Source organism: Cololabis saira, chromosome 24, assembly GCF_033807715.1.
Source record: "Cololabis saira isolate AMF1-May2022 chromosome 24, fColSai1.1, whole genome shotgun sequence".
NCBI lineage: Eukaryota > Metazoa > Chordata > Actinopteri > Beloniformes > Belonidae > Cololabis > Cololabis saira.
The window spans coordinates 9,393,308-9,409,567 of record NC_084610.1 but is presented as its reverse complement, the minus strand read 5'-3'; the positions used below and the strand labels follow the sequence as shown (position 1 = coordinate 9,409,567).

General features: G+C 40.0%; 1 long non-coding RNA gene across 1 annotated transcript; it reads right to left on the bottom strand.

Moving 5' to 3' along the window:
* Window positions 1-1,670: 1,670 nt before the first annotated feature.
* Window positions 1,671-15,762, bottom strand: LOC133425338 (uncharacterized). Its single transcript, XR_009770964.1, has 4 exons — window positions 15,202-15,762; window positions 13,317-13,387; window positions 5,154-5,290; window positions 1,671-2,696 (listed from the first exon to the last, which is right to left on the bottom strand). It is a non-coding gene; the product is annotated as an uncharacterized LOC133425338 (long non-coding RNA).
* Between the last annotated feature and the right edge of the window lie 498 nt (window positions 15,763-16,260).

Below are 16,260 nucleotides of genomic sequence, written 5' to 3'. Positions count from 1 at the left end.
CCTTGATTTGAAAATGTTCAGGGCAACAAAGTTGATCTTTTTCGGTGCCGTTTGATGGAACTTCCAACTGTCTCATTTGGTATCTAAAGAAAATCAAATATGGCCCTATTTTTAATGCTTCTAATAATTTGTTGGGCCCCATTTTCCAACTTTACATTCTTTTGAGTAAAAAGCTGAGGATAGATATCATCAGCATTGCAGTTTGTCACAGGGTTTTTTCAGTCTCATCCTGCTCTTCACGTGGCGGTTGTTTGCAGCTTTCTGGGATTACGCTCCCAAAGTAGCATCTGTCAGGTTCTGCCCATCTCTCAGGAAGCATTAATGTAAAACGTGTCACGCTTGTATTGATGGATTTTCCTCTTTTACCCGTTTATCAGTTGGCTTTTGTGCTTGCAAAAGGCTTATAAGATCGTTTTTGCTGTGACAATCTCAGATACGAGCACACATCCTTCCAACATCAGCATCAAGGCATCTCTGAAGAAACTGGATGGAATAATTGACATATGTTTTCACTATCAGTAAGCACATTTTTCTCCATTTCCTAATGCAGTATGTATTCATCTATTGATCTGTTGGTGTACAGAAATCAACTGACAGCTGATAGTTATTTCATCTCAGGAACATGCCAGTGGTTTCATTTACAAGCTAGAAAGCGGTTGACCTGAGAGTTGACAGCCGCGAGAGATACCTGATCAGGATGAGGGACACAGTTGTTAGACTTCATCAGAGCTCTTTGTGTTTTATTATTTCATAGCTGCTGTGTGATTCTCACATTCTGACTTGAAGGAGCCTAATTGGTAAAATAATTACCCAAAAATTGTCGCTGCCTTTTAATCATCTTAAACCATGAAGAGCGCTGATTATATGATTAAATCTTGTTTGCATGTACAACAAAACAATATTAGTTTTTTCTGTGTTTGAGAGCATGTATTCCCTGGGTTTGTGGGGCTGTGACATCACAGATCCAGCTCTTATTGTCCAGCATCCATACAAGTTCCCTTCTTGACTTTCTTGTACTTTTTAAGTGGGTTGTGAAAATCTGTAACAATAATTAAAAAAAAACACATCCCACAGAGAGGGGTGGAGTCACGTGGAGTCTCCACCCCTTAAAAACAGGCTATCAGCAGAGCTGACAAAAATATGTTGAAAAAGGAGTAAATTGCTTAGAGTGTGTGTGTGTGTGTGTGTGTGTGTGTGTGTGTGTGTGTGTGTGTGTGTGTGTGTGTGTGTGTGTGTGTGTGTGTGTGTGTGTGTGTGTGTGTGTGTGTGTGTGTGTGTGTGTGTGTGTGTGTGTGTGTGTGTGTGTGTGTGTGTGTGTGTGTGTGTGTGTTGCTGGAGCAACATTCCTGTACCAGTGTTGAAAAATTACTTTGTTTTATTTAGAGACACTTCAAATCGGTGTTGAGCCTTGACTGCTATGAACTCAAACAGCAGCAATGATTTCTTTTAGTAAATTTTCTGTAACAAGTTTAGATACAATTTCTGTTATGTGAGGGAATGTGGCCCGATTTCTGTCTTAGTTCTTAAAAATGTGTATTATAAATATAAACACTTGTTCAACTCATCCAGGACTGGCAAAGTAAATGATGAAAAAATGGTTTGAGGCATCTCACTGAAAAGGTTGAAAACTGATATTTATTCAAGATTATTGAAATGAAAACAGACTCTCTTTAAAATTTGAAATTTATTAAAAGACAGTGGAAATGTAATCAGCATGGTCCAAGTAAACTTGTGTGGTTGCTAAATGCATTTCTATCAAGGGTGTAGTAGAGATCTTTTTAAAAGTTCAGTTTGATACACAAATGACAATGTTGGCAGGAAAGGATCATACACCATCTGCTATCTGACTATCCCATCAACTTTAGATGTGGAAGTTATTAAACACATGTAGAACACGGATTCATGCAGAATAAAGGTATGTTAAGAGGAAATCTAAGGTCACGTTAACTTAAATTCTGATTTACTGTACATCCCCAACAAGACACAGATACAAGTATAAGCTTACCTTCAGAATGGTGACTTCTGTGGTGGCATCAGGACCATCACGTATTATTCTTAACAAAGATGTCTCTCCAAATTTCATAATGTTCTTAGGTTCATGTGCAGGTTGAGGTTTCACTTTCACACCTCCTTATGTGCTGGATGCTCGGCAGGGATTTATGCTAATTAATGGAGCAAGCGCACTTCCTGAATGAGGCTCATTGATAATAGCACCTGTTTTTCCAGATTGGGACCCGAGCTCAACTACCCTGCAGATGGGTTACTTTTAAAATATGATATAAGCAACTAATTAAAATTGAGCATCGAGACCTACGGTATAAATACGGCCCAAGTAGTGCTCGCTCAGAGTTTGTAGCTCTTGCGTTTAATGGGTTGGTTATAGAGAACTGCTGGGTTCTCGGCTAACTGGAACTTTGATTTTCAATGTGGCAGAAATGCATCCAGCTTGATGTCAGCCGGATGTTGATTCAAAATTTGCATTAGGTCCTTTTTATAGCTAAAAAGGAAATTAAGTGAAATCCAAACAACCTCTAGTTCTGCCTGGATCCGGTTGATTTTAATTAATTCTGGAGATAGGAGGGTGATGCATCTCATGCTGCTTCACGCGAGGGTCTGTCTCCATCTTGCATCAACAAAACTCTGAAGAGTTGCTCTCTTTACAGAAGTTTCCTCAAAACAAGTGACGAAATCCAAATCTGCAATAAAGAGTGACAAAGTTAAAATGAAAGATAACATGCACATAGTAAACAACTTAACTGATGAATAAAGTGTCTCAGTTTAGCAGGTTGTGACTCATTTAATACACACAAACATGAGGAATGACTTTATCTGCCAACAATCATAGTGAAAACATTTGAACAGCTGCTGACCATTGTACCATGTTTCCAAATGTAGGGGGTGGAGTCAAAGTTCATCTCAGAACATCGGTGCCTCAATTAGTTAAAAAAATTAGTCATGAGATTTTATCAACACTAAATACTAATAACTGATAAAGCAAAACGAGGAGTGAGCAGCACTACTGAATGATACACTTTCAAACCTGCTTACTGCATTTAGATGACATTTAGTGACGTTGGACACTTCAGACAGAAGAGCAGAATCTTAACGGTATCAGTTTAGGATTGGTTCTTCATACTCTTTCCCAAACTCTACATAAAATCAGTTTGACCTAAATTGAAGACTTAAAAGGAGTATTTGTTCAAATACAGTTATTTACTTTGAGCATCTTTCGGTGCAAGTTAATGATGAAAAGCTCAAAATGTGGCCAAACTAGAAAACTGCATTTGAACGGCTGTCGTTTGTAGTGGTGACCATGTATAAAAGGGTTTAAGCTCCAAATAATCCTTAAACTAAATCAGTAATTCCTGAATGTAGGTGTAAATGATAAAGTTAACATTTTAGCAACTCATTTTCTTTTGTGTTGAAAAAAAAAAAAAAATCTTCCAACCTCTTCTGAGTTGATAAATTAATGACAGAAACATTTAGTGTTTCCTGTCACATCTATTTCAAGGCCAGCTCTGCCAGCAGCTGGTAGAGTTTCACCGACGACAGTGCTGAGCAGGCCCGGGCTAACTGGAAATACCCAGAGTCCTCTCCGGCATTGTTTGTCAGGGCAGCAAGTGGACTAATGGGATGGTGCTAGAAAGGATGCCAGGGCTGCTGCTGAGGTTACTGAAGTCTGCACGACTCTGACATCAAAGATTTGAAAGGATTATTTAGCCTTTTAATGCAGCTCCCCTCAAGAGTTGAGGGAGAATAGAGGTCATTATCCATTCAATATGCAATTAATATTGTAATTTTGTCAGGGCAGCAAGTCTTTATGTATCCTATACTCAGAGTCAGAGTTAATAAATGGATTACAATGCAAATACTATATGATATGTAATTTAAAGCTATGCTCGTTTAAAAACACAAGTTTATTGTACTATAGCTGTATAGTGTTGCAAATTAGCACTTGTGCTAAAACACTTAAACAATGCATCTGGTTTGTCCAATGTAATAGCTATGTCCATATCAAATAAACATAAAAAAAATACTGTCTACTACAAATGCTACTGTACGTCAACCATGGTGAGAGAGCAAAAGAGATATGCAGTGAAAAACCTACAAATTCACCCTTGAATGGCTCGGGATTTACTGTAATATTGTTACATTTATATTTTGCACACACTATATATATATATATATTGTTCTCAGTTTCTTGTCATAGTTTATATGGTGTTAACGTGACACCAACAGCCAAATAGACCTGATTAAAGCAACACCTGTAAGCTCAGCACTCGCAGGAGGGACCTTATAGGTGAGAGATGTTATGGGTAGTGGGAGCAGGGAAGTTGTTGCCCTCCACTGTGGATGAAGAGTAGAAGAAAACTTCAAACATTTTAATCCCACCAACACATTTTCCACAGGGGAAGCTGGTTGAGGATACGTAGTAAAGAGGGTCAGTTTAATATTTGAACCTCAGATTCAGGAGGAACAATGCAAGTCCTGTCATGTTTATTGACCGCTGGACCAGCTCTTTAGCCTTCCAAGGTGCCTGGGAGTTATCCCAGCCAGCCCGGGGATTTTGTGAGGGTATTGAACACTGGCCATTCAGTCCCAGTACAGAGTAAGAATTTGGTCCATATTGCTGTGGAGGTGGATTGGGTCTGGGGGAGAGTTGGATTCTACCAGGGCTGCCCTTTGTCATTTATTGTGCAATAACTTTCACAGACAGGATTTTCTGACACAGCAAGGGGGCGGAAGAGGTCTGGTTGGGTGATGTGCTGAAGATGTGCTTCTGTTGGCGACACCATTACATGGTTCTTAACAAGCAAGTGGGACTGGTGGACACGAGAATCTGCACCTTCAAATCTGAGAACATGGTTCTTAGTAAAGGTGGACTAACATTTCTGGGTTGTCTCAAGTCCAGGATTACAAGTATTTTGGAGTCTTGTTCATGGCTGGCGTGCAGATCGGTGCAGCATCTACAGTAATGTGGTGTGTTGTGGTGAAGATGGAGCTGAGTAAAAGGCAGGGCTCTCTTTGGCCTTAAACTGTGGGTTGTGATTAAACATTTAATGAAATATCCCTTAGAGAGGGGGGTGAAAAGTTAAGCTGCTGTTCTTTTACATCAAGAACAGCCAGCTGAGGGGGTTTGAGTATCTACTCACGATGCCTCCTGGACGCTTCCCATGAAACATGTTTTTTGGCTTGTCCAACCAGGAGGAGGTCCCTGACAAGAACCAGAACCCACTGGAGACACGATATCTCTTCAAAGCCTGGGAACTCCTCGGTATCTCTGGAGGAGCTGGAAGAGGTAAATGATGAGAGGCAGGTCTGGGCTGCTGTGCGTGCCAAAGTTAATGTGTGGATGAATCAATTGTAAATCGTTTTCCCTCCATCCCAACAATCCTGATCTCTTTAGCCTACCATTTATAATAATATGTGTGTATTACCTGAACATAAGAAAATATACTCACACTACAGCAGAACTACAATTTAAGTGTTTGATGAACATATTATGGTTAGGGTACTTGGCCTGTAAAAATAGCTGTTTTTCAGTTCAAAGTATCCAGAGTTTGGACTTGTTTAAACGTGGTTTGTAGGATTTGAAAGACTGGATGATGCATTTCAGCCTCTCTGTGAACAGCCCTGTATCTCCCTGTTTCATGGCATCACAGCTCCCCCAACACCTATTCAGCAATGTACATAATTTAACTAGGATAAAAGAAACACTCCAAACAATAATATGACTTAGAATGAACCATGGACTTCTTCAGCAAATGTGTTCAAGTTAAAAAATGAAAAAAGAAAAGACCTGAAATCTAGACGCCATATTGAATAATCTAACTTTTAGATTGATGCAAATATGCAACTGAGAAAAGTCATAATTCATAGACTGACTGCCTTCAGTTAAAAAAAAACCCCAACAAAACTAATATACAGTAAGAGAGTTTCCTTCATAATTTAATAATAATTAATGCAGTCATGCATGCAGGTGTTAGCTGTAGGGTACGCCCAGATTTTACTGTATACGGTCAACTTTAATTTTGGTGAAATCTCCTCCAGGAGATCCAGCAGCACTGCAGAACCAGGGTCAACCAATCACTGATCATTAGATCTATACAGCAGGCTGACGGGGAATTCAAAGAGGATGCCGACGTCAGAATGGTGGTGAGTAGATACTGGTCATGCATGTATGTGGCTAAAAGGTGATAAAAACTTAATTCAACTGTGCATTTATACCTAAATCAGACTTGGATTTGTGGTCTTCTGTTGACATTAGAGATGTTGTTGGAGTGGCTGCACCAAAGACGAATGTTGATAAAAGTCTTCGTTTTAAGTTAAAGGGAAAAAAAAAGGTATGATGTTGTAGGATGACGTGGGTTTCCTTCAGTAGCTATGAAACAGTTTGATCCTATTTTAAGGAAATTTAGTTGGTCCCCATCAGCGGTCGAGGAAAGCCAGTGAACTCGACTTCTTCTGGAGGTTGCTGGCACCTGAATGTTAATTGTAGGGATGTCCCGATCCCATCACGGTGTTTCAGACTTGATCGGAATCGGACCATGCATCCCGATCAGGGATCGGATATGTATTTTATTCTCATTATTTTGATCAGCGCATCAAACAGACTTTTGAAAACAACTGGTGTACCAACAAGCAATGGGTTGATGTAATGTTGCCCAACAATGCTGCAAATATGAAGAAAGCTATGGGTGAGGTGCAGAGTGTGGGCCGTGTGAGTTCAATAAAGTTGTTTGTTTGTGGTGATCTGCGCATGTGCACAGCCGTAGTGCAGCGGAGGCAGATAAAATAAAAGTTAAGTTACAAGCGACTGAAACCCAAATGAAGCTGGCGTTGGTGTTGTATTCCTAAGCTGATCGTGTTGCCCATTCTTGACGACTTTGCGTGCACGAGCGCAGCGTGATGGACACCCTGGATGCCGCACGGAAGATTGTAGGTCACTTCAAACACAAAGATTTTATTCTTTAAGCCAGAAAAGGATATTGAGAAGTAAGAGTTCAGTCTAAAAAGCACATTACTGCCTTACTTTATGACACTGTTGCACTTTTATGTGCTTATTTGTTTACATGCCTGCTGGGTATTTTAAGTTAGGCTCCTGTTTTTTTTAATACAAATTATATTTAAATTTGCACTATTTTTAAAAGTTAATAGTTGCACTATTATTACTTGATTGCTCAAGCTATGAGAACTGCACTGTTTGTTGATGTGATATTTTGCTTAAAGCGCCCTACTCAATACTGAGTAAATCTTATTTATGTATATATTTATTGTGTTATTTACCAATGTAACTTACCTGAATCCTGTTATACTGGGTGGGTTTCATGGGTTAGAGGTAAAAATGCCCAAGTTTAGATATCTTTGCAACCTCATCCAACCTGAATTTGCTCAAAACATGCACGTGCATGCAGGGCTAATATAATCAAAAGCATTTCTCCTGTGCAGCAGCCGACCCTGTGAGTTTGTTTAAGGCTCTCTGTCACAGCAAGCTGTCAGTTCTACTGGAGCTCAGCAGCACCAATAGAGCGGCTAGTATACAAACATACATGCTCAGAGGACAGATATGCACCTGCGAGGTGTGGCACGCCATGTTGAGTGCTCAGAAAAACAGTTCGGCCTCCTCGATGCTGCACGTAAAATAATACGACTGCACATCAGTGAAGCATTCCAGACCAGCAGCATCTAATAGTACACTTCCTTCTTAACTTCTAAAGAGATACCTAAACTGGATGTTAACATTTTGAAAAAACATAAACTGAAGATTATAAATGAATCCTGTGCAGTATTCCTGATATCAGTTGAAGATTGCCTCTGCTTTCTCATTGGTTGTGCCGTGGTGTTCAGTTTCTGGACGTAGATGAACTGGGTGTTTAAGGCCTTTTTCCTAATAATTGATTATGCAGTAGTTAATTTTTCATTTGATTTTGTCTCCATCTTGGCATTGTCCAAAGGGTCAACATGCCAATTAATCCTAGATCTTTTGGAAAGTATAACAATATCACGAATTAGACTTTTTTCTTAATATCCTTGTAAAGAGTAAAACGGGCTTTCAGCATCATTTTCATGTTTCAACTGCGCTACAGGAACCCACATCAGAGAGGAGGATCAGTGAACCGAGTTAAAATCCACATTCAAAGATGAGAAACCGAGAGTTTAGAGAGCTGGGTCAATCAGGTCAGAGTGTGTCAATTCAGCCGTACAAAAGCCATCATCAATGGAGCTCAGTTACGGCAATGTCAACCAACTTTTTCATTATAATTAGCTTTTAATTCAACTACCTTATCTAGTGAAAATAAGTGGAAAACAATCACCGATTGCAAGTAGAGCTGGTATGGAAGAAACTGCAAAGCAAGTAAATGCATAATTTAAAATATTCAATGAACAAGTATAAAAACATACACATTCCCTGTCAATATTTCATACCTTTTGTTTTAATTTAAAACACTAAAAATATCTCTGAGACAGAAACATAATTCAGACAGGTAAGTCAAAGATAAGAGGCTAATGATTGTCACTTCTGCTCTCGCAAAAGAAAAATGATTCAAGTAGCTGTAAAGGTGTAAACTTTTGTTCGGTCATCACCTCATCAGTCAATGTCATCCTATGAAGCCTAGCAAAGATCTTGGTAGTTTCTACTAACCCTGCAGTCATTTCTGATTTTACTACCAAAACATTTGACTTTTATTGTCATAAAGTGGACGTTTCCGAGCTGGCTTCCAGAGCCTGTTAATTCCATCCGTTTTACAACATAACTCTGACGGTGCCTTGAATTCGACACAACTGAAGATCAGTGAGGAATAAAGACAAGATAGTCTTAAGGAAGATGATGAATCCAGGAGGGGTTGTTAATGTTTTTTGGGGCACATGCCATATACATTACTGTGTGTACTAGTTGTGTACATGCGAGTGTGTGTATTCATTACAAAAGTGCATCCTATTCACTAGCCCAACAGAAAGATTGCAGGTTTAGTAAATATCTAGCTGGATAGAGTTGAAAGATGGCAGCGCTAATAATTATTACCACATACTTCCCACCGCTGTGCATGTCCGCTGCATCCCCAGGCCAGCTCCTCTAACCCAAAGCTGTGATTATTAACGTTTCTATTACAGGAATCTCTGAAAGTTTGATAAAGGTGGCGATGCAGGGGGTCGGTGTTTCCATTGAATGCTGTTTTTTGAGTGTAATTCTCGTAACTCTCTGCGAATCTCGTCCTGCACGACTTCTCTTCAAAACAACATAAAAGAAAATTTCAACGTTGAACAAAATCTTTGATAATTGGGATTCCTGCTACGGCTGTTGAGAAAGTAGCCGGATGATGAAGGCAGCGGATGATAACTCAAACGATTATTCAGAAGTAAAGCCCGTATGTAATGCATAATAATTAAGAGGTGTTACAGCACAACTGCATCGAATTAATGAAGCCAACACCTTTTACTTTTTTCTGTGGCATCACACGTCTGCTGTGGCCAAATGGTGAAGCTCATTAGACATGCATGGTGTGTCCTTGTACACGACAACAGGAAGAGGTTCATAAGAACCAGTCTGTGTGCAGTACCATCAGTGGTCAGAAACAAAAATTGTTTTGGTATTAACAAGCTAAGTAGTTTTTTACCCTTTTACTTAAAATCTGAGCTGTTTAGACTCCTAGAACAGATTTTCTTTACTTTTGAAGAAACTTGGCGCTTAAACTGGCCTCAGTCTCAGAATATTGTATAGTTTTAAATCAATAAAAAAGGACTTTTCGCAGTCATTACATGAACAATCTTGTCTTCGTAGATGGATTAGAGGCGACGCAGCGATTTCAAATGAAGAGGATTAGATCCTGGAAGCGGCCTTTTAATTGGACAACAATTTTCTGGTAAATACAATTTAGCAAACTAACATCTTGCTTTAACCCTTTACATTTTGTTGTTCACAATAAATCTTTATTTCCAGTCGTTCATCTTTTTACCACAAGGAGGTCAAAAACAGTGTTGATGCTAAAGCTCCATTTAATTTGCGCCCCCTCCACAAGCCAGTACACATGCACACACATTTAATTTAATTAGAGCATGCGTCCCCTCCCTCTCTGCCAGTATTGTCAAGGCGCTGGAGCAGCCAACATTATCACTGATTGCTTCCAGATAGGAAGAAATATGATTAGACCACGTGCTGCAGTTTGTGTGGAGGAACTGGGAAGAAATCTGATTGTGGTTTTGTTAGTGGTGAGAGCAGAGGTAAGCTGAAAGGTTGAGATGGATGAGGAGATGATTGGATAGAAGGAAACGGGATCCTTCCTCCTCCTGAGCATTTTTTGTTTCAGTTAAAGGCCGTTTCTTCTAAATTTTTGTTATCAGTTTGCAACAAAGCACAAGCTGCAAATGCCCTTGAGGACAATCTATGATTTATAATATTGAGATATAAATAAAATCTGAGTAGATTTGAAGGATAAAAGATGAGGGCAGGGTATTCATTTTAACAGAAGAATATTAGCATTGAGATAGTTAAATTGAACAGATTTGGTCTTTGTACTGTAGTTGTCAAAATTAAGAAAATAACTATCATTTCACTGATCTAGTCAGGGCAAAAAACATTTACATGAATCTCTGACAAAGATTCATGCAAATCTTTGTCATTTAAAATATATCTTAACCCTTAGATTCAAAATGGCATAATTTGGTCATGGAATAGATTACATCTTGTAGTCCAATGGAAAAAAAACCCATCGGATTGCCCAGGTTGTGCTGAAAAAAGGATATAGACGCTCTATATTGCGCTCTATATGTAGTAATGTAAAAAAGCAGTCTAAATGATCTGAGTTCAGAGGGTTAAAGGTGACTGATCAATGATTTACCTACGAAAAATATATATACCATATCTTCCGCACTATAAGGCGCACTTAAAGGCCTTAATTTTTCTCAAAATCGCCAGTGTACCCTATGATCAGGTGCGCCTTATGTATGAATTTGGTTGTGCTTACTAACCTCGACCCAGTTTTATGTGGTAGACGCTCAAGAATCCGACTTTGGTAGTGACGAAGGCGCTGTGCTTGATTGATTATCGGACCGTTCCCAGCTGACGCATTAAAGTCTGTCCTTAGTTGGATACGGGTTGCAACGTCAGCCGTTAGATAACTAATTATGTAGCGCTGCAAGCAACCATCATCCAACATCTAGTCCATGGTACCTTACTATCAGACGTCAAGCCAACGTCAAATCTGCATCATAATCCAGTTATAATCAAATGTTGGAATATAACGTTGTTCCAACCTCACACTAACTTCAGGTGTCCGCTATCGCTGGCAAAGATGAACCAATCAGAGAACAGGACGTAGTACGATGCTCACCTCTTCCACTTTATTTCTGGATTAGTGGAAGACAAATGATTTTAAAATGTGAGTATTTTTCTGTTTTAGTTACAACTGAACGATATTCTGAGTTATTGTGAACGAGTTGAATAAAGTTCGACTGACCATATTGTTTTGTTTTGCTTTATATATGTTTTATCATGCGCCTTATAACCCGGTGCGTCTAATGGTTCGCAAAGAACGGTATATGAAATTAGAATATGAGGTTTAGGGCACAGGGCTTTAGCTGAGTAACATTTTATACACCACACACCCTTTGATTAAAACATGAGCGATATCATACCTAAAAGCCAATAGGTAGTGTTGTGCTCATTAAATGTTACAAAATATCCCGACTTGTGTTTTTGTTTTCTTCCTCAAAGAGAGAGAGAATAAAATTTGAGATTTGCAGCATCAGTCAATCCACAGCTGTTATTTATACATTTATAGATTTCAGGATGTGAACAACTGACGGATTACTGGCATCGTTCGTTCACTGGAAGCTGGATATCCCTCCATTACAATCAACAAAAGTTTTCCGTGCGACTTGGCAACGGGCGTTATGGTTTGGGCACCAAACAGCTGGAAAGCAACAGCGTTATATCATTAAACGCCTCCATTTTTTTAACAAACTCAACCAATGACAAGACGTAAAGGTAAACATGAACGCTTTGATTCTTTCTGAAATGAGATTAGTGTTATTAAAGAGAGAAGTGGCCATAAAGAGGAGGGAGAGGAAGGAACGAGAGAATGAAGATGTGACCTTTGAAGAACAAGGTAGTGAGAGGGAGAGGAACCCCACTGAGGAGCGGTGAAAGGAGAAAGAGAAACAGGAGGAGAGAAAGGAGGCAGGGTTGGGATGGAGTGACCTAGCGAAAACAGATTAGTCGACCATGAAAAGGATTACCAGCAATGATAGCCCCTCAGAGAGCAGTCAATCCCAGCCAATGCAAACACACACACACACACATACACACCAAGGAGATCAGCATCAGTCCAACCTGTCTGGCTAACGCAATGCAAACATATCAGAGTACATGATGTTATATCACAACACATCACTTTACTTTGTACTGCATTAAAATCTTTTTTTTTTTATTTGATTTCAGGCACAGAGGTTGGTCAAATCTGTGGGTTTTGAGCCACATTCTCTGAGGGAAGGACCATGAAATGTCCTCCAGTGCTCTTAACTGTCATTCAGAAGCTGATCTACTAGTTAGTTACTTTGTATATAATATTGGTTTTGGGCGAAGACTGGAAGCAATCGTGTAAAATAATTTCCTGCCGCAGTGATCCGGCAATGGTCCCATAAAAACCTTGCAACTTTGTCTTTTGTTAAACTTTCATAGGAAACTGTCAATGTGTGAGATTTACAGTATGTTCCAACTGGTAATAAAAGGTAAGATATTAATGTGCACTCTCTTGAACTGCTTTTAAAAATGTTAAATTAAAGTCATTTGTTAAAATGTAGTTTTCTTGTGAGCAAAGACTGAGGGCTCGTGGTTGCTGTGTGTTGAAACATCAGTGTCAAGGAAGACGGAAACTATAAAAATTAGGGTATGACTGAGATAAGAGCAGAGACAAAGAATCTGAATCATTTTTTTCTTTTGTTTGTTTGATTCTTGGGAGATTTTTTTCAACCGGGACAGATTAAATCCACCTCTTCAGACTTAGCTTTGAATGAGCCGAGTCTAGCGCGATGAAAACGGGAAATACAAAAGCTGTAGGTGTCTGAACAGTTGTTTTGGTGCCTAGAAATCTGAATGTGGTGATTTAACCATACAGGTGCTCTAACTGAAAAAGTATTCTGCAATGAACTCAAAGATTGGATTTATCCTTAACTGTTTTTTGCCAGGTCAAGAGGACATGCAGTGGCTCCGCGCTCTACAAACACAGCCGCAACGCTGTCTTTTAGCTAAACAGCAGAGATGAGAGCTGACGGGCAACATGCTGAGTGGACAGTGTGTGTGTGTGTGTGACACTGACCAAAAACAGCTAATCTCATTCCATCCCATCATCACCACGACTGGGTTTGACCGACACGTCGGAGAATTGTTCTGCGGACCAGAAAATCCTGTCAGCTGAGCAGATTCTTTGACACAAAAGCTTCACGTGACAAAGCCTAACTTTTTCCATATCGACTATCATTATTTTGTTTGTCTTTTTTTATGTAATTATATTTTAAGGACTTTAAATGGAAATCTGTAAATGGAAAAAATGCAAGGGTAGGTAGAAATCTAGAATTTGGAATAAACAATTCCTGCAAAATACAATTTAAATGTGTAATCAAATCATCTTAATATCATTAGTTTTGTAGAGAATGAAGTGTTTGCAGCCTGAAGGGTTCAGCAGCTGAAAATATTTCCATCAAAGAGGAATTTTGATATTTTGCACATTTCTCTGCACATGTTTGGTTTTAAATGAGCTCCAGAAACATTATAAAGCATCTAAATGATTGTAACATAGCAACGGCAGAGGAGTTTCACCCTCCCTTACTGATTAGTGGCAAACTATGGATTGGTCAATTTTTTTGATTCAACCTAAAAGAAAATCCAGAAAAGGTCAAACGGGCTGGTTGGAAGCACACCCACAAATCAATATCCAAATGAAATGATAAAAGACACTAAAGCCTTCCTCCAGACTGACATTTCTGTCTTTCCTGCTGTGGGGAAGTTTTGATATCAGGGCCCCCCTCGGAGCAGGATGGGGGTCCACTCTTTCTTGGTCCCCCCCCCCCCTCCTCAGCCTAAATGAGGCCTTTTTCGCAGCTGTTAGTGGGGGGTGTTGGCTTCAGGAAGAATGAAGACTTCCTGTGGAGAGCCTTTAAGAGTGGTGCTGAGGAGTCTCTCTCCCTCTCTCACACTTCTCCTCTCAATGTCTCTCGCTCACCCTAAATGGGGTCAAGCTCCGAGCCAGGAACCGGCTGCTTTCAAAGACCCTAAAGAGCAGTTCTCCACCTGCCCTCGCCCCCCTCCCCTGACAACCTTTTCTTCATGGTTTCTTCTCATTTTATTCCTCTCACTTAAATTTCAAGTCCTCTTCCTTCCTCCCAGCTCTGGGTTATGTATCCATCTGCTTTATCGTCATCCAGCTTTAGTTTCTCTTTCTATGATCAAAACTTGAGCACAATAATGTGAAATTATCATTTCTCCCACGTACCAGAGGGCAGCTTGGAGCTGAATCAGGTTAAGAATTCAAATTTCTTCACCATTTCAACAGATACAATATGTCTAGATGATTATGAAGTTTTTGTCTTAATTTAATCAGTTTCATCAACAGCGGTGTTAATTAAGTCAACATGGCAAGAACGATGGATCAGAAGTTATCATATGATGTTCTACCTACTTAAATGCATTTAAATTGCCACAAATCAGCCTCTGACATAAGCTGCTAACAGCGCCGATATACCCACCCAGTGCTGATACCACTATGTAGATATTTGTTTTCACAGTTTAAAGGTTTCTCCAAATGCTCTGCAAAGATTAAAGAAGATTACAGCTCAAGTAAAGTCATTATAATAAAAAAATGAACCTATGCATGTATTCATGTGACCCAACAGTAATTAAAGGTCATGCAAAATAAAGAAAGATCCCTTACAGCCAAGAGAAGGAAGAAAAATAAACACAGGCGTTTACTAGTTGATCAGTTATGCTCTTCGAGGTTTTTCCTCAGTGTCATGGTCAAGACACTGTTAGAAGAAGTTTCAGCTGTAGCTTAGGAGCACTTTTGTTGTGTAAAGAACATTTCTTTAGAAAGAAGTAGCGAAATTTAACAAATGCAGGTTAATTGATAAACCTCAAACACACACACGCGCACACGCACACTTTCAAGCGATAATGGGCCCTCCCTTTTGCGAGCAGCAGCAACATACCTGTCCTAGTTTTACAAGGCGTCCATGAATCCATGATGAGATCTTTTTCACCTTTTTCTTCTTGCATCCACCAAATCAGTCCATCGGGGATGAAGCAAGCTCTATCATGCACACTTTTAAAAAGCATTTTCATCTCCATGAGATGATCGCGGTACTTAATATTTTCCATCAGAGCGCTAAACACATCGGCCTAGCGCAGACAAATTGTCCCACTGCACCTCTTCAGATAATTCCTGCAGAACTTAGTATGTCCATTTGCAACAACTAAAACCTGTTCAGATCGACAAATGAAAAAGCAACTAAACTCTGGACTCGCTCCGATTAACTTTTTTTGCTGGCTTCCTTTCCACAGTGTCTGTCTGGATCAGTCTTGCCTTTCTTAAATGTTCTCTGGCTCTGCCTTGAATCAGCTCCTCTGGTTTTCCTGTCTCCGCTTCCCCTTCATAGTGTTCCTCCCATTGCCGTCTCTTTCCAACAACTATTGATGGCCAGCGAGGCTCTATGTTTCCCTCCATCCCATACTGGGTTTTATTTAATTTGTCCCTATAATAGACGTGAATGAACCCCAGGGTTTAGGGCTACACAGAGAAAGTAACAGATGAGGGAGGGGCAGGCCGTTCAGCAATGTGTGTCAAAAGAGAAACAATAAGTGCCTTTATTTTTGATTGGCTTCCCCTTTTTGAAAATTACTTCCAAAGTGTGATGCTCCATTGTGGGAGCAGAATGACTCTGAACAAAGCGGCGTGGTTGGGAGGGGGCTAGTCTTATATATCCAGGCTAATATTCACAGGGGCTTTGGCCAATGCTGGCGGGCCTGCACTGGATAACCCTGCAGTGCAGCGACTGGGCCTCGGGTTAGGCTCATAATGGGAGGCATTGAGAGGCCTTTAGCTCCCATTGTGGCAGCTATGTCAACAGAGAGGCCACTGGGAGTTGCCTGGCATGTGGAAGGGGGGGTGGGGGGAGACCTTTTATCCCATGCTTTTTTTTATAGTCAGAATGACGGACAGTATCACAGCATCTCAGTGCAACACGGTTTTATCCGTCCCTGCAAGTTTG